The sequence below is a fragment of the Gymnogyps californianus genome, chromosome 4, assembly GCF_018139145.2.
Source record: "Gymnogyps californianus isolate 813 chromosome 4, ASM1813914v2, whole genome shotgun sequence".
NCBI lineage: Eukaryota > Metazoa > Chordata > Aves > Accipitriformes > Cathartidae > Gymnogyps > Gymnogyps californianus.
The window spans coordinates 4016567-4041308 of record NC_059474.1 but is presented as its reverse complement, the minus strand read 5'-3'; positions in this window follow the sequence as shown (position 1 = coordinate 4041308).

Here is a 24742-nt window from a genome sequence, read left to right as displayed (position 1 = left end):
AACTTGGTCTGACCTCAGAGTTGGTCTTGCTTTGAGCAGAGACTCATGATGGTCCTTCCAACCTGAATTTTCCTATGACCCTATGATCCCACATCTTACTTTGCTTCATCTATCGAAAAATGATATACCTAGGCTCCAGGTTACCCCCATCATCGACAGAGAGAAAGACATTTCTCCAAAGGCAAAGCTTATTGTATATACATTCTCAGTTGGAACGAATTGTCTATCACTCTTCACTAACTCCATAGAGGAAGTTTATAAGAGCCCAGTTTAGATTAGCTGTGACTTTACATGGTTAAGGTTGATCAAATGAATCCTGCCTCAGTGTAGTCCACTGTACCATATATTTCACAAGTTGTACCATATATTTCACAAGCTGTACCATATATTTCACAAGCTGCTAAGTTAAACACGATGCAGAAGACTTGAGTACGGATTACAATTACATCCATATAAACCTTCACTAGGGTGCCTTGACTGACTTTTTTGGATGGATGTGGTTTTTTAGTTCCTGAGCTGAGAACGTGAACAAAGGGAAAGGTCTCTGAATATCTTCTGTTGGTTTTTAGGAGGGGTTGTTTGGTGGTTTTTTTCTTTTTTCCTCAATATCATTTGATATGAGAAACTCCTCTTTCACCACTCTGTCTAGAATTGTTATGAAGAATCTTTCTGCATGTACATGTTCCGAGAACATAAAATAAAGCTGCCTGAATTGTTAGGAACAAACCTCATGTTCCTCACATACACACAAAACAAACCACCATGTGCATATAAAATACCACACTGTCTGCACTCTCTCCCAGCCTATAAATAGTGACTGTGGAGGGAAAACGTGGTAAAATATCGCCTAGGGATAGAGGGTTACTGAGATTATGATGCAATGCCTGGAGCTAAAGGCTGAAATTTCTTCATGTAACACTGAAGTAGCTTTTTTTCTATCTTGAGGATAATATTTCACTCTGCAGTTCCTCAAAACAAAAGGCCAAAGAAATATTACAAAGATCCCTCTCGCGATTTTTTACCACACAAACATGTATAGCCCACATGGTTTTATTCCATTTCCTTTCAAACACCAGCTATTAATGAATAATGTGCAGGTTGAATGTGTTTCATATATGCAATAGAAAATAACTAGAAGAACAAAAAGCTCAGGCTGTAAAGTCAAATAAGTAAAACTCAGGAAATGCCACAGTTAAGGTTGTTCATGCAACTTGACCTTGACTCTCTTGTGGCTCTGCCCTGGGTTGCAGTTATTGCATGTTATTTTCCAAAGGCATATGTTGCAATTATGCTATTTCAATCTGCTGCTTTGTGCCCCCACTAAAAAGTGTCACATTTCCAAAAAGCTCCTACTCCACAGTCTGCTTATTTTCACTTCGAGTCTTCAAGCCTTCTGTCCCTCTTGTCCTCAACTTCTGCCCTGCCTGAAAAATAATGTAAACCAAAATAAATGAATAAACCAACCAATGAAAGCAGGGTTAAATTATGCCTTGCGAATTTTTTTTACTGTGAAATTAGGAGAGCCAGGAGTATTGCTTACTTTAGCATTATTTTGGCCTTTGTGTGAGAAAGCTCTGTTTAAAATTAAGTGGAAGGTGGCAGTAGAAATCTTTACATCCTTCCACAGGTCCCCTTGAAAAGAGCAATGTTTTCCATTGGATTACTGGGGGCTGGCGCTGCTTTGAGGTATTCAGAGCTCCAGTAATGAGTGCTGTTTCTATAGTCTATAGAAAAGTAACTCCCAAGGTTACAAAGGGTGTTTGCTGTCGTAGAGGTAGGAAGGGAACGAGGCATTGAATCACAGCTCAGCATCTTAATTGCAGGACCATTCTGCCAATTTTCCCATACTCTTTTCCTTCTTAATTCCTACATCAAACACTAGGATTACCCTAGGGATAAGCACGGTACAAATGCCCTGACAAAACATCTTACACTGCTTGTAAGATGGTTTATGAATCTCTTGTGAAACTACCTCTCATAGATTTTTGAAAACTGCATTTCTCTATTAGTATTCTTTCTTAGCCTTGTAAACACATATGGAGTGAATTAATTTTACGCAGTTATTGTCTGTCAGTTATTACTTTATGCGTCATGAGGTTTATTTGGAAAAGAAAATTAGGGTGCTGCTCCTTCAAGCATTAAGCAGATGTTCAATGCTAGAATTGAAAGCAGCCCCCCTGAAATCAATTAAATTATTTGTATGTGGGAGGCTAAACAAACCTGCCTGTGTTTGCAGGAATGGGGACCTCTTAGATAAAAATAATGCATGTATTGGGTGAATGTCCAAGATTTCCAGTTAAGATAGCTGGTCCAGAACTAGTCATAGAGATACTACTTGCTCTGGGGTTTTTTTCCCCACTGACCTCCTTATTAAATGCATACTGGAAAAAGGGCAGCAGATAGACCTAGACACAGAAATAGCAATGTTTTATTGTATTTGTCTGTGTATGTTCAGATATCACCAGCATATGGTGGCTCCCCCTCCACAGCCAACCTTCTCCTCCCCCAATCTAATTAAAATTGACTGAGAAGGGAGCTATGAATCTTTCTTTTTTTTTTTTTTTGGCATCACATATTAAAAGGTGACAGCTCTATCATATCATAGCAGCGAACCTTTGCCTGATGCCTGAGTCAGACTGCATTTCTCCAGGCAGCGAGACCTGTTATTATTCTTACACTTTTGAACACATGTGGCCACATTGTATAGCACGTTGTTGTTCTAATATGTTTAGGAATTTGTGCTGCCTGTACTTTGTTTATGTAATTTTAGAGCTATTTCCATGCTGAGTTCCTCAGAATGGACTGTAGACCCATTTCAACTGTTCATATTAATGCCTACCAGTAATTTTCGGATACCTAAAACATACGAATATTTGCATCTATATTTTTTATTAATTCTTTAAATAACCAAAGAAAGAATATTTATGCTTCTAAAAAATACTGTATTTGGTTCTCCATTCTTTTAAATAACAGTTAATATAGCCTTTATTTTCTTTCTGATAGCAAATAGGGGTGGAAATGGAGCAGACTCCAAATTTTGTCCCATGACGAGAATCAGACCATATCTCTTAAGTGCTTTGTGCCTCAGTTTCCTCATTTACAAAGTAGAAATACTACTGATATTGGTTTGGAGACATGGCCCATATTAAAGTGATGCCCAAATTTCTATTAATACAGGAGAAAAGACTTGCTTAACTCCAACTCTGACCAAATATCCTGAGGGGAGCGGTGAAGAGAGCACGTAGCCTTCCCTCCCCAGCTTAGGAAGGGCACACAACGCTGAACAAAAAGTGCACTCCTACACTGCCAGTTTTACACTTAATTTTACCCAGAGCATTTCTAATTTCCTTGATCAGTGCAGATGAAGTCCATCTGGGAACTCCTTCTCCTCCCCTCATGCCATGCCATGCCTGAAGTCTCTGATGGTAGGAGTTTTTTCTAGCCTAACAGTCCTCATTGAAATCACCCCTTGGCTTATGGCAGTGACAAGAGCTTTGCAAATCCCCCTGCCTTTGTACCAGGGAGCCAGACAGCACACACTTCCTTACACCTTTGTATTTATAACGAGGACGGAAAAAGCTGTGGGCACACACCCATGCGAATCACAGAACCTGAGATCTTCACATCTCTCTGCAGACTTCAGCTCCTTCGACAAGAAGCTGCACATTCTAATTTTTCATGAACAGCAAGTTTCTGGCCCTGAACTGCAATTGCAGATATAGAAACGTTTGCGACAACAACAAAACCCAAACAAACACTGCCCCCCCCCCCAAAAAAAAAAAAAAAGGGAAAAAGAAGGACCATTGTCTTTTTCATGCAGGCTTATAGACCTCTACCCAAGCTAAAAATTATAGCGTGAGTCCTCTTAAATCGAGCACAATTTCCCTTGGGTATTCATTTGCATGAGACTGCAGTAAGAAACTGATGGTATAATTTGACTATTTAGGTTAAATTTTGTTTGATGCCTTTAAAATGAAGGAGGTAGGGAACGAAGGGTGTTGGAAGGGAAGGGGTGAGAAAACATTGGAAAAAACTGATTAATATTGTCATGAATAAATAGCTTCCTTCAGGGGACAACAAACTGGGTTGAGGTACCGTGCATACCAGAAGCCGAAAAGATTTGCGGAGCTTGGGAATTCATTTGCTGCTTTTTCTAGAGTAATTTTTATTTCCTTCCTCTCCCCCACCCCTCGTCAGGAAAACAAGCTAGTCCAGGGGTTTGGAAACTGAGATACTACCTGCTGAAGTAACTCATGTAGTAATATTTGTTACATTTTTGATGTGGAGAGGAAAAACTTCCCTGAAATGCCAAGCACATCTCTGCATATTTACATTTATCTTAATCTGTTTCTTCACAGTTAGTCTACCAAAAATCAGGGACCTGATTCTGTACAACATACAGAACAAGAAAATAGCACACTCTTATGCAAAGCATTGCAAATTAGGTGGCAAGGACTAAACATGAGGCTCAGTCAGTAGATGATCCTACTTTGGAGACATCTGAACTCCTTCATGAGAGGTCTCAGTGTACAAGCTTGTACAGAATCAGGCCCAGATATCTGAATTAAAGTGTTAGGGATAGGATAGCACCTTTAGTTTCTTTGGCTTCTTGGCCTTGTTGTCTTGTTTCTTCCTTGACATATTGTCATGGGCTTTTATTGAGGGGTTCAGGCAATATCAGACCAGACTTCTTCCTTCTCTGCCATGGCAAAACTCATAGCAGTGAAAAATTGAAAAATGAAATATTTTCCTGCTTACACTTTATTTTTCTTTCTCTTTTTGTATTTCCCTCTAAGTGAAGAAGAGGGAAGCTTTGAAACAAAACAAACTTCCTCCAAGCCAGGGCACTGTAGCAGCTGATATACATCCTTAAGCAGATTAATGAACCACTGGCTCACATTTTAAGCCTACCCTATAAGGTGGTGACCTCTCCAGGGCCTCCACCTTGCAGTCTCATCCCAGACATGCCTTCTGCAACCAGCTTGTCCCCCTCGTACCTAAAAATTTTTATTCAAACCATTTCCCATTAAAGATAAAAATGAAAAGGGAAAATCAAAGTGAAATGGAAATGAAAGATTTATTCTTGCGAAGTGGCTAATGTGATTAGCTTTATTGTAAAGAAGAGCTGGTGAAGCTGCAGTTTTGATCTCTCTCTAGCTTGGGAACTGTAGCCATGTTGTACAGCATGCTTTAAGATCTCAGTGCTCTGGGCAAGGGGACCAGCCCTTTGAAGTGCTTGGGGTTTTTTTGTCTCCCTTTCTCTCCTTTTTTTCTTGGGTGGACAGGAAAACTAGAAATATATTTAAACAGCCTCGTTTTTTTCACAGTCTGTAACTGGTCTCTGGGTAGGGATAGTCCTTGCAGTTTGCACTGTGACCATCAGCATCAGGAGTGTTTGTTTTGAGCTGTTGGCTTTGCGCTGAATATAGTGATAATAGTCCCTTAAGTCCCAAAGTTCTTTATAGAGGTGAAAGGACAAGCCCCGTTTCACAGATGCAATATTTGAGGTACAGGGAGGTTAAGAGACCTCTTAATTTACTGCAGCAAGTCAGTAATGGAGCTAGGAATATTCACCAAGTCTCCACGCTCCCATCCACTTATTTTGGAAATGAAGTACAAAAGTAGAAAGTACACAAAGAAAACAATAGAATCATAAAATAACCCTGCCACCACCACCACCTCCATCACCAATGTGTTAAGCAAAGTACGTTTTCTTTAGGAGCTGGAGCAACTTCCACTGATCCTACTCTGTGCAGAATTGTTCCCCGGAGTGCTGTTCATCACCAGCGTTGCTGAACTTTTCTCTCTGTTTTGCTCAATATAATCACAATTTTTGTTGCTTTAAACTGGATTTGAAGGGCTAAAGTCTGTGCTTTGCCAGGAGGTTTGTGCATACAGCATTTACTTGAAGTCAGCGAAATTCTTACAAAGAAAGTTGATAAATGCAGCTTGTTATTAACTAATTAGTCAAGACTTCAGTTATTGGTCAAGAAATCTGCCTTCATCAAGGTCAGTGCAGGATAGAGTCATAGCATCATGTCCTCCTGCTCATGTGCTGTGTGTGGGGCAAGGAAATGAAGGACAGAGACAGTTCGCCTGACTTGAGGCATTTACAAGGCAGATAATTTACGTCTGTGCTAGCTATTGAGCATCCCTTTACAGTCAAGAGAGAGAAAGAAATGCTCCTACAGCATACAATTTATCTCACCACAAGTAGATACCTAAAATACATACTGTGATGATCTGTACTATGAACTCCTGTGAGAGCCATTTAAATGACCAACTCAGATAGGGACACCAACACTACCTAAAGTCAAAATTTAGAAGGAAAGTGAATCCCAACCAAAATTCCTTTATCTACACAACTTTTTTTCCTAACTTTATTTCTTCTCTTGTTATAGATATTTTCTTTTCCCTGAGTTTATGTAAATTCTATAGATGTCTATAGTTTGGATGGAGAAATAATTACAAGAAAACAAAGGCTGAGGAGAGGAAATGTATGTGCTGAGAAGGTAGTGGATGAAATTTCCCAAGGAATGGTAAGCTCTGGAGACTAGTATGATCTGCAAGAGCTGATAAATTCAGGAACCAAGAGGACTATGGTAAAAGTGAAAAATTACTTAGATGAGAAAATAAGCATGTTGTGCTGGTTTTGGCTGGGATAGAGTTCATTTTCTTCATAGTAGCTAGTACGGGGCTATGTTTTGGATTTGTGCTGGAAACAGTGTTGATAATTCAGGGATGTTTTTGTTATTGCTGAGCAGTGCTTACACAGAGTCAAGGCCTTTTCTGCTTCTCACCCCACCCCACCAGCGAGTAGGCTGGGGGTGCACAAGGGGTTGGGAGGGGACACAGCTGGGACAGCTGACCCCAACTGACCAAAGGGATATTCCAGACCATGGGATATCATGCTCAGCATGTAAAGCTGGTGGATGAAGAAGGAAGGGGGGGGACGTTCAGAGTGATGGCATTTGTCTTCCTAAGTAACCATTCCGTGTGATGGAGCCCTGCTTTCCTGGAGATGGCTGAGCACCTGCCTGCCGATGGGAAGTGGTGAATGAATTCCTTGCTTTGCTTTGCTTGTGTGTGCGGCTTTTGCTTTCCCTATTAAACTGTCTTTATCTCAACTCATGAGTTTTCTCACTTTTACTCTTCTGATTCTCTCCCCTATCCCACCGGGGGGAGTGAGCAAGCGGCTGCGTGGTGCTCAGTTGCCGGCTGGGATTAAACCACGACACATGTGCAGGTAGGTAGCTCATAGGAGACCACACCACTGAGGGGGCATGAAGGTGCTGGAAAAGCTGGTGGGGAATGGTGCAGGATAGTGAATAGATCAGATGGGTAGTCCATGGGTGGTGTGATATGATGTACCTGTGCCCTTGACCTCTACAAGGCAGAATGCCAGAGGCTATGAGATAATGGACCTTACCTTTAACTCAAGTTACGTTTTGGCGCAAAAGGTCCCAAGCGTATGAACTGTTGACAAGGAAATCAATAAGGCAGCATTATGCAGTAGACCTGATGATTGCAAAATCTTATTATTACCAACTCTCAAGGAAAAAATGACTGATGCAACTTAGTCATTACTAATTATTTACATAACAGTTATCTCCTAGAGATCCTACACAGTGTTCACAGGGGCAGGCCCTGTCCATATTGACAGTAAGAAAGTCTGTGCCTTGAAGACCTTATTCAGCCTTATACTAGAATGAGAAATGGGTGCAGAAACCACTTGTTCAACAGAAGACTAGAAGCTGTCCTTCCACATAAGCAGTTTAGTGTCCTTTTTGCTGTTTATTACTGTAAGTGAGGTGCCTCTGTTGAAGATAAGAGCTTGGTGGTACATGCTTCCTTCTGTAGGTTTTATTTGGCTAACGTGGTTTTCTCCTTGATTCTAACAAAGTGCAAAATATCAAAGTCATAGTTTTATAAGGACAAAGTTTCAAGCAGAATTTCAGCACTGGGATACAGGGCAAATACACCTTACAGAGCCTCTCCGCAGATTAAAAGTTAAAAATAAGGCTGTAACAGTATATCCTATTGGTGTCTGCAGCTCACTGTTTCCACCATCAACCTCCCTGTTTTATAGGATTTATAAATCAGCTTTGAAAACTTTCTCCAGGCTAAATTTTGGCATAGGAGGTCACAGCCAAGACTTGGTTTCACTGAAACTCATTAAAAATGGTTTGATGTTTTAAATTACACTGAAGCAAGAGAGGAAAAATTCTATTTCTGTGGCTTTCAGCATTTCCTCCCCCGCAGTTCCATCCAATTTGAATTAAAATGCATCTGAATAACTGTGTTATGGTACCACTTTCTAATTTTGTGGTGTTGCCATCCAGTCTTTTTGTGGGTAAGACAGCCCCTTTCTAATGTCCAGAATGTGCAGCTCAGCTGCTGAACACGGTTGGAAAACATTTCTATTTCAGAAGTGGTTTTCCGCTTTGAAAATGTTGTAAAATCTATGGCAACCTAATACCATCAGGGTCCAACTGAAAGCCTGTCTAATTCTCTCTGCTGACCTCAGTGGACACTGGAAGAAGCAGTGTAAGAACCGAATGTCACTCCTTTGGATAATTTTTTATTTAAATTATGATATGGGTGGCTGGAAGAGGAAATGGCAGATGAAATTAAGCATTGCTAAACACAAAGTAACCCAAGCGGAAAGAAGCAACCATAAATATCCATTCTCAGTGAAAGGCTCTACATTAATTGCCACTCAGAGCAGGGATCTTGGAGACACTGCAGGCTGGTGCAGCACTTAGAAGGTGTTTAGAGGCAGAAGGAATCTTAGCAATCGTTAGGATGGGAATGGAGATCCAAACCACCACCACAACTCCGTTTAAATCCACGTCTGTAGTGTCTCCTGAGAATTATGTTATCTCAGAATGGGTAATTCCCCTCAGAAGGAGGGGAAAAAAACATGCAAAGATGGCCAGAGGCATGTAACAACTTCTGCAACAAGGAAGAACCCTATAAAATAGCCTCTTTATCTTGGCAACGACTGTGATGGACATGATCAGAGATGTACAAAACAATGAATGACATTGAAAAAATGAGCAGGGAGTCATTATTCTTCCATTCTTGAAATACACAGAACAGGGGACACAGAATTCAATTATTAGGCAAGCAGTTCAAAACAAAGAAAGTGAACTACTTTTTAATATGGAGCATACTTAAGTTGCCCCAGAAAGTTGTGGAAATTTGAATGAATGTGCTCAAAAACTGACTAGAATTTTTCAATGAGTATATGTCAGTTAGGAGCTACTAACTGCAGTGGCAAGTCCTTATACCACTGACTGCCTGAAGGATTTGCCAGGGAAAAGATTTCACTATAAATGCGTTCTTAGTTATACACTTTCCTTAAGGATCTGCCACTGGCCGGTATCAGAGATAAGGAATTAGCCTAGATGAATTTTGTATCTGGCTCTATACAGCTGTTTTTAAGTTCTTTTCTTATTTTATTTTTGGGTTTATAAATTCCAGCACTGGAAAAATGTGTTTGATTAATTAAGGTTTATAGCCTGTGGGAAGGGAAGTCTGTTCTGAAAAGCTTAAGAACACACATAAATCTACCAAGGAATGTTCAGCTTGGAGAGACTATAAAGATGGGGAGGGTAGATTTTGAGCAATAATTGTAACTGGATGCATCCAGTTATTCATCCACTTAGCCCTCATCCTGCATCTTTGCAGGCAGTTTCTACATCCACACCAAAATCCGCAACCATCCTTGCCATTGGATGGTCGGGATAATGAATGTGAACAGCTGGTGTGTTCTTGTTACAAAGGAAAGCAACGTATACATTTATGTCGACTTTGGAAGCAGGATGGGACCAAGGGTCACACATTTCATGACCGATTATTGCTCCTGAAAAACATAACCGGTTTATTTATCAGGTATGACAAGGTACTAAATTGGTTTTGCCAGCTCTTGAGATGTTATAATTCTTAATGCCACATCTTCAAAAGTCATGTCATTATGGGGGAATCTCAGTTTGCACTGAAGAAAAAGAAATAGAAGGATGAGATTCATCCTGCCTATTGCTGAACAGCTAGAAATGGGGTGCTCAGTCTAGATTTCCTCAATAGTCAATGAAATCATGAAGTCAGTGAGTCTTTACAGACTCTACCTTGTGAGGCTGTTGGAGGTGCTTTCTTTCTATGCAGAGTGACTAAGCTAGATTTCAGCTAGACCCCTAACTTTCGGAAAGTTGGAGATAGCAGAGATAAAGCCTACCTTAAACTCTAGTTGTTTCCAAAAAAATGCTGCTAAAATTAGCCAGAAAGGGCAAAAATACACTTGAAATCACCTGGTAAAATAGCAAGACGTAGAACTCATCATAAGTCTTTTTCTTTAAAGGGTTGAAGCTTTGTCAACCATACATGACTAATGTTGGGAAGGCATATTGGAAGGCATTTACGACATCAGGTTATTGTTTTTTCTTAGACCATCAAATTGTGTAATGTAAAGAAGTTTTTGAAAAATCTCTGCTTTTACCTAGAAGGGAACTGCTGTTCTCATAGTAACTGAAGAAAAGCCTGAAGAGACAACCTTGCAATAACATGAATGCTCAGAAAATAAATAAAAAGAATATCGAACTTCTCTGTTCTAGAAACTTCATGCAGTAGGGGCCAAGCTTTGGGTTTGTAGTACCTTTAGAAAGTGTTTATCGTTCTAAACATTCCTCATTCTTTTAAAATCTTTTTTAGTAGTTATGATGTATAATAACAGTTTCTGAAGATTTGGATTAAGTGTGGAGTCAAATAAGGGAACATCAAAATCCCTGCTGTGATTCAGGAGGTCTGACTTTGTTAAAATACCCCTCTACAATCTATCATGCTCGAGAGAACCGAAGTAGATGTACTATATCAATACAGTACTTTATCTGTGAGGAGTTACCACCTGCTTAACTTAATGCACTAAGAGTAGCCGGGTTCATGAATTTAATCTTCAGAGATAGTGAATTTTCATTCTGAAGATTCTGCTTTTTCTTAAAAAGAATTGTCTTCAAGCATATGAATTTCCTGTTCAGGTTTGAAGGTTGTTTTTTTAAAAATTTTATTTCCTTTTGAGGAGAAATAGCCACCAAACCTCCTTTAAGATCCCCGCTGAAAATGTATCATATTTTGAAGCTGGTCACCGTATTTGAATTCAGCAGTTAAATACAATCTTAAAACAAAAAAGGAGCTGTTTAACCCATCTGAAATGCTTTGTTCTCCTGAGAAATTATATTTTACTTCAGGGGCTTCTTTTTTCTGATAAATATCCAGAGAGTGTATATAAAACTCAAGAAACCTATTTTTCATCAGAATTCTCATTAGTTGAAAATTGGTTTAGACCAGTTCTACGAAACATGTTCCTAAAGATGAACACTTGTACAAGCTTGTTGCCATGGACTTGGTTTCTTATTTAAGCGCACAAACTCTCATGGTGGTTTTGAAAAAAAAGAGCCCTTCAACACATCAGCATTTCTAAACCTCTCTGTGAGAGTTTTAGGTAGACATTGTCAGGTATTATGCTGGTTGCCTTTAGTCAGAGCATAGCGAAGAGATTTTACATGGTGGTGACAACACCGGTTTAAGTATATTTGCTTTTGTTCTAAATACTGCTGGGCTTTTTTGCCCTAAACCATAGCAAAGTCAAAGTAATGAATTGCTAGACATGAGCATTTTATGGCCTTTTGTTATTGCAGAGGAGGAAAAAAAAAATCTGGCTGTATTGTGTTTAATAGTTGCTGTGCACCCGACCAATAATTATTAAAAGATGCAGTCAAATACCAATACCACCTGAAATGCTTCATTGCATCCTGCTACAGTACCTGCAGCTTGTGCTTTATAAACCATATTCACGAGGATTTAAGTGCTGAACCCAAGTAATATTTGTGTGAGAGTGTTCCCCAAGGAAAACTCAGACACTGCAGTAAGTGATGTTATCAGACAGTTAGCAGCACTATTGATCACACCTAGTCAGGATAAACCACTCTCGCTACATGGTGTAAAGGATTGCCACCGCAAAATTATTCTGCAAGTGGAGGGAATGACTAAGAGTACGACTGGGTGAATGAAGAGCATGTCATATAACAGGGAATTAAAATAGCTTCATATCCCCAAAATGATTGCATAGCACACTACTACTTCATAGTTAAACAGCGGGGTGTGGAAACAGCCATTTGAGCTGTAACACAAGTTAATGCCCGACACAGGAATTAACAATTTTCATTCTTTATGTTATCGGTAGGCACCTAAGGGTTTCCCAGTGGAGTTGTGAATCCTCTGAAGTTAATACACATCTATTGAGTCTGTGCTGGCCGAGAGGCCTCTAGAAGCTCTCTGTAGACTACCCGGTGCCTGCAGATCACGGGCTGAGAATCACAGGTAATTACCCAAACCTGAATAAGTTCAGGATGGAAATCAAAATGAAGTTCCTAACTGCAAGAAGACTGTGGTTGTGTGTCAGAGCCTTCCAAGAGAAGAAATGGCAGCATGAATCCTAATTGGCTTCCAAGCTTGACTGATTTATAAATGAGATTATAAAAGCCCTAATAATTTAATTTTAGGACTACTTTATAACTACGTTTTCTTGTATGTGTCCTCAAAATCTTCCTAGGAAAAAAAAAAAAATTCCCATGGTCAACATGGGAAGCCTTTTAAAATTTAGCTGGAATTTTTGAACTTTAGCAGTCCTAGAAATTATTTTTCAGGCTACTGAGCATTTCCCTGGGGGAAATTTTAGATAAAACTAGAGAATATGTGCATGGTCACACATTTAGAACTGCTTCATAGTTAAGATTTGTGGATATATGGCAGCAAGCTGGAGCTCCTATACCTCCATGCTGAACACATGGGCATATGCAGTAATTCTGATGATTTTGGAAAGCATCAGTCACCGCACAGATTCTGCACGCTCGTGTGGACCTACTGTGCGTGAGTTGCCCAGTTTTTTCCATAGAGGTCTTCAGTATATCCAATACCATAGTTCCCATTTCTAGGTAGCCTTTACTAGTTTTATACCCTAAGATATATGACTATAGGCCATGATAGGTCTGGCTTAAATTATAAACTACTGACTTGAACAAAAGCAAGATATGTTTGGAAGATTAAAAGCAAAAGAACTATGTTCATTGAGAAATCCCCACCTACTCCATGTGATAGAGTAGCTGAACATGGTCTGATTTTAGTATCACTTATATTTTGATGTAAAACAGTTTATCTTAAATAATCCTGTGTGTGGTTTACCTAACCCGTTTTATGGCACAAGTAAAGCGACTTGAGCATGGCATGGCCAGGGTTACCCTCTCTGGCCATGTTACAACTGTCACTTCCTTTAGATCCATTAAGAAAAAATGTAAATTTGTTCATGTAGATTTGCAATTTGTTTTCAACATATTAATTGTTGAAACAACTGTAGAAGGACAATTTAATTAGACAAGCACATTTTTAACATATGTAATACATTCTTTCAAGGCCATCCTTCTGCTGACTTGAGCCCTGCTGCATTTTTAAATTCAAACAGCCTGGGATGAGGCTTGTTGCCTGAATCCTTATTCTATTGAAGGCAATGGCAAAAGTCCACTCACTTCAAGGGGAAAAAGACCTGGCACTAGCGAAGAAGCTTGGCTAAAGCGCCTTTGCCTGAAAATCACTTGCCTGGGATGTGATCCCTGTTTTGCAGACAGTTTGGGTCACCTCTCAAAGATCTGTCTGCTTCGGTACAATGCGCAAACTTTATACTTAAGTTATGTGGCTAAATTGTTGATGATGACAGGTAAGCTAAGCTCCTGTTTTACAGAGCTAACTTCTTATTCTTTTACTGACTAAACTGGAGTTGAGGGACACAGAAATGTCACACAAGGCCTGAGCTCCTGGAAAACATTTGTTAGCTTTGAGGCAGATTGGTGCAATGCAGTGCATTGACTCACTTTTAATATTGAGCCAGAAAGGGCGACTCATGTTTTTTAAATATCATATGTTCCTGTTTGGCCTCTAGGATATATTTCTGCTTCACCAGAGTCAGGTAATTCAGACAACTGCTTCTTCTTCCCTTCTTCCACCTGTCCTAAGCAGTAGGCAAAAAGGTTTTTCTTCAGATTAAAGGGTCTCCCTTCATCCTCGTGGCATTAACACTAAGAGGAAGAGGGAACTTGCTTCCTTGCAAAATATCCTATAAACTGGTGCTTCAAGCCTGGCTGTGGAACGACACAGCTTTTTATTTCCTTGGACTGAGGTGGAAATTAAAGTTATGTTAGCTGTCTCGTGGGATATTGATCTAAACACTGCTGCCGTTTGAAGTCTGCTGATGTGCACTTTTTGCATAGATGACCTTAGTGATAAGTGTACTCAAGCAGAGCCCCCTTGCAGCCAGCAAGGCTTGCTTGATTCCCATGGACAGGAGCTGTGACTTTGTAGCCTGCTGGCTAGGACATTCAGGTAGGGGTAAGGAAAGCAGGTTTGTTTCCTTTGGTCTCCTTCTGCTTTTCCTTTCTGTTTCTTTAACCCCATAATTATCTAAAGTAAGTATGTAATCAGTTGTTGGAGAAAATAGTGACTTAAGCGACTGAAATGGTTTCCTGCTCTCTAGGTCTAAATTACAATAATGCACAGCTCTGTAGCTGCAGCCCTTGGAGACATGTCCTCAGCCATGCAAGAGACAGGTTGAAATGCGGACAGAACATCTCCTGTTGATATTTCTCCTTGGCTTGTCATGTTAATGCCATGACTCTCACTCAGGATGTTAGTGCTCTCCCAGAGCTCACGTAGCTGCATAGGTGCTTTGCTTTGCTGTGTGCTATTTACTCCCTGAGATGATTATCTAACTTTAAATGGCAGCCAGTGCTGATGGTTGCAGTGCCAAATTCCTCTTGTAATTCAGCGTCTACGCACTAATGGGAAAGTATTGTTTCATTCCCATGACATCTTGTGGGGCTGATGGCATCTTGTGAGGAACTGGCCAAATTAGATCAGGTTGCTCAGGGTCTTGCCGAGTTGAATTTTGAGTATCTTCAAGGAAATTACTCCGCCTCTCTGGGCACCTGTGCCAATGCTTGTCAACCTTCATGGTGGGAAAAGTTGTCTTCTATCTAATCGGACGACAACTTATGACTGTTGCCTTTTGCTCTTGGACTGTGCACCCTTGAGAAGCATCTGGCTCTGTGTCATGGTTTAACTCTATCCCAGCCAAAACCAGCACATTCTGTCTTACCTAAATCCTCCTGCTATGTAGTTCTGCACAACATTAACATCTACCCTAAGACTTTTTTTCTGAAAACTCAGCAAATCCAATTCCTTCATTCTCTCCTTGACTATGATAGACGCTCACCTGACTGTAAGATGCCACATGAATATATAAAAAGAGAGGGATTGATGGAAGGGCTCTGAATAGGTGAGCTTGTCCCTCCCTCTTTCCCCAGACCAGAACAACTATTTCCATACCATTTCTGACAGATTTGATCTACCTTGTTCTAAAAAAATACCCTGCAGTGGCGGTTTCACTGTCTCCCTCAATGCTGGTGTCCTATGATCTCTCTTGGTCTCAGCCTCCTCTTCCTTCAGCTTAACAGTTCAGTCAACAACTTGATCACTCTCAGTTCTCCTTTCTGGATTCCCTCCAGCTGGACCATATTTTTCTTCAGCTATGGTGTCCATAACTGGACACAGTGTTCAGTGGAGCTGAAAGGCCTTGTTCATGCCTCCCAGAGGGTGTTTGTCTCTGCAAGTGCCTTTCTCGTTTCTAAGTCCTTCACTAATCCTAGGGTTCCAGCCAACAGGCAAAGTGTTTGCTTAGGAAACAGCAGGATGCAAATGTGCGGCAAATCCTTGCTTTGGCTAAAGGAAAATGTGTATCTTAAGGTTTTGAATTTTTCGATGAATAGGGATGTCCAGGACAACTGTATAGAGGGGTCACTGAACCTGATATGAATCAGACTAGACTCCCCTATCCACTCAGCCACTGCAAACCTGGCTCCATCTCTGCCCACTCTCTTCTGGGAGGTACAAGGGCATGTTACCCTGCCTTGATGTAAGGAGCTTTAAAAAGTGTGAAATGCGAGGCTGCCACTCAGAGATGGGCTCATCATGTCAGAAGATCGTAAGGTTATATTTGTACTGATAACTTTAGGAGCTGTTGGAGGATTTGGGTTGGAACAGTTCCTCATAGCTGGTCAACAGCGGCCTCATAGAGGTTTATGAATGTTTCTCTATCCATCCTCAGCTCTTTTTTCACTTGGTTGCTTATTTGCCATTCGCAGTAGTAAAGTTTTGTTGAAATCATAAGCTCTGACCAGAATTCAGTCTTGCTTGCTAAAAAAAATGCTATAGTTAGTCATAATTTTAAGAGTTAATGCCTAAATAGAGAAAAAAAATGATTAAAAAAAACCAAAAGAGGGGCTTAGAGAGAAAAGAATAGTCTTTTGTGGGGTTTTCCTTGAATTTTCCTGCAATATTTGAAATATAGTCTCTTTGAGACAGACACTTATCTTGCATCTCTAGTGTGTATAGTAGGCTGCAGGCTCTAAGCTGAATCATGTCTAATAGTTTCGATTTCTTTATAGGATATGTGTACTCACGACTGATGTAATCAAAGACAGTTCATAGGACACAAACGCTTGTTCACAGATAAAACTTCTTAACTTTACATGGCCAAGATTTATCAGCACAGCAGTCCTGGCTAACCAGGGAGGTCCCAGTTGGCTGGAACTTAGCAAATGTGACGCCCATGTGCGAGATGGGCTGGAAGGAGGATCTGGGGAGCTACAGGCCTGTCAGTCTGACCTCAGTGCTGGAGAAGGTTATGGAACAGATCACCTCGAGTGCCATCACGCGGCACGTACAGGACAACCAGCTGTTTAGCCTGGAGAAAAGGAGGCTGAGGGGAGACCTTATCGTTCTCTACAACTACCTGAAAGCAGGTTGTAGCGAGGTGGGGGTCGGTCTCTCTTCCCAAGTAACAAGTGCTAGGATGAGAAGAAATGGCCTCAAGTTGCATCAGGGGAGGTTTAGATTGGATATTAGGAAAAATTTCTTCATCGAAAGGGTTGTCAAGCATTGGAACAGGCTGCCCAGGGAAGTGGTGGAGTCACCATCCCTGGAGGTATTTAAAAGACGTGTAGATGTGGCACTTAAGGACACGGTTTAGTGATGGCCTTGGCAGTGCTAGGTTAATGGTTGGACTCGATGATCTTAAAGGTCTTTTCCAACCTAGACGATTCTATGATTCTATGATTCTATGATTCTATGATTTTCTAATCTGGGAGTTTTAATTTAAGCAATTATATACAAACATTTAAGGAAATGTCCTTGATTTCAAGAACAATGACTCCACGGAGGCTGTTTTTCTGGAAATGCTTTACAAACCCTTCACTCAGAAATTACCGATTCATGGGCAGTTAGTATCAGGTATACAAATATGAATAAGTTGTCTACAATTAAATTCTTTGTTTGAAAACTGGGGCTGATTTTACTTAAACCTTAAATTTAAACCTGGGTTTGATAATACTGTCCGTATCAGATATACACATGTCCAGATCAGCTGCCCGTATCTTGAAAAAGGACAGTTACTTGTCAGATGAAGAATTTAAAGGTCCTAGATCAGGAAAGCTTATGAGTTTGTATAACATTTTGGGAAGCTTGCCAAAGCTGTAATGCAAGCCTGGCCTTTTTAAAGCTCACTGAATAGTATTATTAACCTTGGAATAAAAAAAATAGGATCATTTGCAAATCTTATTTTGATAATTAACGTGCACAAGTGATAGAAAGCAAACAGCAACCTTCCCCTGGACACCTACTCCTCATTTGCACATGCTAATTACTTACATTTGCATACACATATGAAAACACAGCGCTTTCCCCATTAGTACTGATCACATTCCTCATTAAGTTAGGTAAATACCCCCAAAATACAAACACAGTTGTAGCTAAATTTAACATTATTTTACATAGACAAACAGTCAATGCATTCTTCAGGCTTTTTGGCTATCCTGGATAGTAAGTTTAAAGGAAAAAAACAACCGCATGCTTTGATACTGGAAACAAATCAAACTCTGGCCGGGTCACCTCCTGACACTGTTATGGTTTTGGTCTGCAGTTTTCAGATGTTGGAAAGCTGAGCAGCTGCTGGCACAGGCTGCTCATCTGCATGCAGCTAATATAACATTTCCTCTGTGTGAGTTGTGAATACAGCTCTATTCAGCCCTTGCATCGCTTCTGAATCGACACGGGCTCAGCAGACCCCTCCGTTCTAAACATTGAGAGAGTTTGGAGGGGAGGGTGACGATAAAGATACTACATTTCTGCCTGGAAATTAGGATGGACATTGCATAACTATAGGTGCTAGTTTGTGGGTGGGATTTTGGTGGGTCCGGTTAAGGAGCATGGAGATCGGTTTAAAAAAAGTGCTGTGACGTCATTCAGACTACTACTCAAACCTCTTGCTGATACAAAAATTCAGCTCAGGAGATCATGAATGAATAGGACATCACACCAGGATGAATATTTAGCTTAAACCCCCAGTTTACATTACAAGAGTAATACCTAAATATACTATATACTCTGAAAATACCTCAGTACCGGTCTACTCCGGATTTTCCAAAGACAGGGGCTCTGCAGCAATCTCATTGTTCTCCTACCCTGACCTGAGCTAGCCAGCCAGATGATCTGGGTTTACATCTGCTTTGCATCACCAGAGCAATGCAAAGCAGTCACAGAATACCAATATATCTGTCCTGATCTGCCAACATATTGCTGCTTCCAGGTATGCTGCTGCAAGTAGAAGTGTTGGCATAAAGATGGCTGAAACCTGTTGTGGTTTAACCCCAGACGGCAACTGAGCACCACGCAGATGCTCGCTCACTCCCCCCACCCAGTGGGATGGGGGAGAGAATAAAAAAAAAAAACAAACTTGTGGGTTGAGATAAAAACAGTTTTATAGGACAGAAAGGAAGAAAAATAATGATAATGATGATAATAATAATAAAATGACAATAATAATACTAAAAGAATTAGAATATACAAAACAAGTGATGCACAATGCAATTGCTCACCACTCGCCAAACGATGCCCAGTTAGTACCCGAGCAGTGATCCACTCCTCCCGGCCAACTCTCCCCAGTTTATATACTGGGCATGACATCATATGGTAAGGAATATCCCTTTGGCCGGTTTGGGTCAGCTGTCCTGGCTGTGTCCCCCCCCCAGCTTCTTGTGCCCCTCCAGCCTTCTTGCTGGCTGGGCAGGAGAAGCTGAAAAATCCTTGTTGAATTAGTAACAACTAAACCCATCAGTGTGTTATCAACATTCTTTTCCTACTAAATCCAAAACATAACACTATACCAGCTACTAGGAAGAAAATTAACTCTATCCCAGCTGAAACCAGGACAAACCCTTCAGTATTTCATTAAGGAGTAGGGACAAGCTCATTTTTCCTCAAGGCAAGAAGCTATCAGTGGGGAAGCTGAAAGGTGCACCTCCGAACATGGTGGTGTTTAAAGAATGCTTTAATAATCTACAAGAGACGGTGAACAGGGACAGAGGGGAATATGCAGGTAACAACTACTATGGTTTCCAAGGTAGGAGAAATCTAGGCAGAAGGAGCCTTCCAAGCTGTTTAAACAGCAGAGGAAATTCAGTGTTGAGATGCAAAAATGATGGACATTGTCTTGAAATACTCATATGTTTATTTTATACAGCTGGCTATGCAAATTCTACATTAACTGTTTCAGCTCTAGTAGAAGATCTGTGAATCATTACAAATAACTTAATGAAAATACTTATTGAGGAGGCAAGGTCAATTGAACAAAATTGCTAGGGTACATGAAGACCATAACGGAGAATAGTAAAGAAAATGATACAAACCTGTATAAATCAATATACCCTTTCACCTTGAATGCCATGTGCAGTTCCAAGCACCTAAACTCAAAAGTGCACACAGCGGACATGGAAATGATTCTGTAATTTGTAGCAACAACTATTAAAAAGTGAGATCATTCACCTCAGAGAGGAAAAATTAGCCAGAGCATGATAAATTTATATAAATAAATAAGCTATACAGATGAAGTAGCTGGAGAACTCTGGTTAGCACTTTCTTAAAATGTTGGAACAAACAGTATTTCCTGAAATAGAAAGGCAACAAATTTTGAACTGGAAAGCAAAATAATTTTTGCGGTAAAATCATAATTAGCCTTTGGAATGTATTGCTACGTGATATCGTGGTGAGCATAAAGTTAATAAGCTTAAAGATATTGTTTAGTAGAGGTAAAAAACCTGAGATTCCTACAGATTTGTATCCTAAATTCCTCCTTTTCCCTTGTCTCATTGTCACCTCCCCTACCTGCTGGATTAAGAAAGTGGCCTGTGTCCTGGGCAGGACACACATACTGATTAGTTAATAGGTTAATCCTTCAAGGGATGAGATTAACATGTTAACAAAACCTTCCCTCTTTCTTCTTTCTTTCGAAAAGGCTGGTGGAGCTTGACAGCTTGGAGACTTCTCTGGTTGAAACTGAGCAAAACGTTCAGAAGAGAAACAGATAGATAGGTTATCAGATCGAAAGAAATGAGGATAAAAGAGTCCTGCTTGTCCCTAAAGAAATATAATTTGCTCTAGGCTGCAGTTCAATTTTCATCCTGAAGTAGCTTCTAAGAAGACTGATCCCAGAATACCACCAGGTCTGGGATATTGCAAAAGATTTTGTGAGTGTTTCCAGTATTGGCTGAGCATTTAAACCTCAGACAATGCTCCAGCATCAGCTGGACGGGGAGCCAGGAGCATGCCACTGATAAGGACAGCTCTTCTTTTGCCCCCTGCCTGGCTTCAAAGCCAGCTGGAGGGGCACAGTGAGAGATGGAGAGCCATGCTTGACTGAATGCAGAGGCGGAGCATCAGTAGGTTTACTGGAGAAAAGCCAGGGCTGAAGCCCAAATTTGACATATGAGAACTTGGAAAAGTTGCAGAGCAGTTAGATTAGGAAATTTTGCCAATGTATGTCTGTTTGTTGGAAAGATCATGTGTCAAGCTAAGCTTACTAACTCCTTCCTAACTGCAAAAGTTATATTCTCCAGTAGTTGTGGATATTTTCTTTATATTCAGATAAGGTTTTTATTTTCTCTGATCTTTTCTCTGAGAAATAAGGATGTTTTGTTTCTGATACTCCTTTTTCAGCTTGCAATACTAAAAGAGCATATGCTGTTTCAAGAGAGTGAAGAGCATGTACTTTCAATCCAACATCACTTACTTGGGATCAAACAAAACTACGTGCAAGGATAAAATGTCTCCAAGAGGCATTTTGTTGTCTCTACACATCTTCTGTACAAAAGCGGAGCACTTTGGAAAACAAAATGTCTCCTGCCATCACATGCAGGTCGAGATTCTTCAAAAATTTTTGCAATAAAAAGCAAACAGAGTTTTCTGAGCTGTGGAGCAACTTGTGCAAATAATGTAGTTCTTATCTTCACCCTACTATTACTTCCAGAAAGCAGAGTTGAAAGATTTAAGTGAAACATTTTGATCTAGAGCCCTCTGCATCCTCTAGTTTGCACAGAAAACTTTTCCATTAGTGCTCCTTAAGCCTACTGTGGAACAACCTTAGGAGCTGAGTCCGCAAGCCACGTTATATCTTCTTGATCTGCCTTTACTGTAGGGAGCTAGTAATAGATTGGGTGCTGCGATAAGTTTTGAGAAGCAGGTATTGCGGGGCTCCAGTGAGAACAGATTTCCATGAAAAAGTCCTGGTTGTTACTATTGCAAAAATCTGTGTTTGATAAATGTAAAGTTATCTGTACTCTTACTGAGTATCTGTGCAATATCTGTAAACTTAGTGAGACAGTCCTTTTGTGGGATTTACATGGAAAAAACCATAGAAATGAATGAGTTTTACTAAGAGGTCAGACATATTTGCAGCTTATTCAAGGGAGATTAAGTAGCAAGACTTTGAAGTGGGAGGTGTAGAACTGCATCCTTGAAATTCTCATTTTTCTGTCGTTTTAGGAAATGTATGTGTGTGCCAAAGTATCTCGTTGTTCTTCTGATGTTTTTATCAGATCCATGCGAAATGCAGTTGGTTCCAGCCTTGAAATGCAAATTTGTCTTACACTGCTCTTGCTGCCAGTAGGAAGACTAAAAATATGTATGTAATGATGTTCCTGGAACTCTTGCAAATGCCTTTAGATGATGATTCCAGGTTTTTTGCAGCTATCCAAAACAGTGTTAATTTCACAGGCTCATTTTGGCCAAAACGTATGGAGTTGTATTTAAATTAAAAATTCCTCTGAGGATAAAATTACTTAACTATTAGAAGAACTTTGCCAAGTAGGTAGGTCACCAAAATGGAGCCTGAAAAAAAAAAAAAAAAGAATTAGGTTTTGCCAATTTATTATGCTTACATCTGGTTTCATGATTTTCTTGTTACTTTAAACATTCTTTGCAGTATTAGAATCCCAAAACAACCCACAAGCCTGGTAATTCAGGAAGGCTTATAATTGAGGCAGATCTATTTAATTTCGTTAAACAGAGAAAAATGAGAAAAGTAACGAAAAAGTTAGAAAAAGAAGCATAATCATCATAACCGAAGGCAGTTGTTACAAAGGCTTCTGACTAATGCCAACAGAGATTTTGAAAGTGGGGACATTTTAAGGCTGGTGCCTAAAAATGTGGATTTAGGAAAGCATGCAGAAGAGACTATTTAAAGCTTGGAGTCTGGAAAATTTTTCTGCTAAAACCATATTTAAAAACTGGCCTGAGTGGAGGCAAAACTAGATTGATTTCAAGAGCCAAGATACTGTTTTTCAAGGAGACTGTATGTCCCTGTGTTTTTTTATGGGAACCAGGAGCACTCAGACCTTCTGAAAAACAGGCATTTTAAAGATTTTGATCATATAAACTTAGAAAGGCAAGATGGGACACATTCGGGTTGGGCTCAATGTCATATTTTTAAATACAGCTGTAACTGTGGAATTCATCTTGCCCAACTTCAAATATACAATGTGGATATTTCTGTTTGACTTGGTCGTCCACTTTGCCTTCAGTCAATGGAGAGAAGAGGCATGATAGAGAATGAATCATCTCATCCTTAAGTAGGTATCTAAAGCCGGTCACATGAATCTTCCCCTACAAGGGCACATTTCTCTCCATGCCTCTAAAAGGAGTGTAGGATGGGTGTCAACACCACAGATGTCTGAAATTTGAAGAGATACATCTTGTCCTGGATACTAAAATCCAAGCACCAACCTGTGAACATTTTACTTCAATCTTTCGTCTTCCTTTCACCGCTTTTCCTGTACGATATGATGATGCCCCTTTAAGGATTTCTTTTCCATGGTGTGCACAGGTGGAAGAGATTTATGCTACTTGGTAAATTTAACTTCATACTTGGTGCAATAAAGAAAGTGAAAGTGCACTTAAGAGTTATAAAAAATCTTGGCTCTCAAACCATAAAATTTCTGCAGTGTGGGTATTTCAGGTGTCTTATTGCTGAAGGTGCTTAAATTATTAGCGTAAATGGTCATTGATGATAGGAAATCAGCATCAGTAGTATAGTAAATCTATGTGTTGTCTGGATAGCAGTGAGAGGTTACATACCGTAAGCAATGATATCAGCTAATGGTACATCCAGAGTTTTGAGAAATACCACATACAAAACTCTGGAGAAAGAGGCTTTAAGGTAAAGCTAATAAAACAGATAATGTGGCTAACCTGGAGTCATTCAAGGTGAAATTCAATTCCCAGAAAATTTTTGGTCCTTTGGTGAGAGCACACTTTACTATTGTAACTACAGTTTCTAAAAATGCATGGCAGTATCACTCAGACTTAAAACTAAATATAGTTTGATAATTAGCTGCAGAAAAGGATTTGAAATTATATACAGTATCAACAAAGAAAATAAGTAACTGAAATGCTTAGCTAAATTACAGGTTTTTAATGAGAATCAACTCAGCTTCATTTTAAATTACTACAGAGACTGAAGGTCATTTCAGTCATCAGACAGTCATGATTTATTCCCTAGAAACTAATAGGCACACTCCGAACCTAAACAGAAATGAAGGATTTGCAGCATATTACAGTATTACATATTGGCACTTAGGAAGAAGGCTTCTTGCATGAAGGCAAATGACTTTTTTTAGCTGTAGCATGGTAATTGTTTGAAGAACAAAAAAACCCAACAAAAAAGCAGCAAACTATTTCTGAAATATAATGCACCAACAAAATAAGAAATGAAATTGAGTGAGAAAAATACATCTGCTGAGGCCAGAATCAGACAGGAGGGAGAATTTATAGCTCCGTGCTAATTTCGTAATCTCAGACCCTGAGCTGGATGGAAGAATGACAGAAAAGGACCTTATCTAATAGATGTGACAGAAGTGATGAGATTGAAACATGATAATCTTCATCTGAACTGCTACCAAAGATTGATATTCATAGAGTTAAATGTTAAACTTTCTCATAAAAGTGAAGTGTTTGCACTTAATATATTTAGAAATTAGAACCAGGAAGAACTTCTCCTTCCATCTCATCCTCTATAGCTTTTTGGCATAAACTAAGTGTCTTAAATGTGCTAGGGAAATGAGGTAAGTATATACTGAGCCTGTTTGCTCATTCACTCACAATACCAAATTGAAAGAGTTGTAAATGTGTTTGTAAACAGTGAGATATGGACTTATGAATTTGCTGTGCTTCAGAATTATGCAAGTCACGTAGTCTTGTACATTTACTCTTGCAGCTTTTTCAAACCAAACAAGACCAGGCAGGGTTTCTAAGG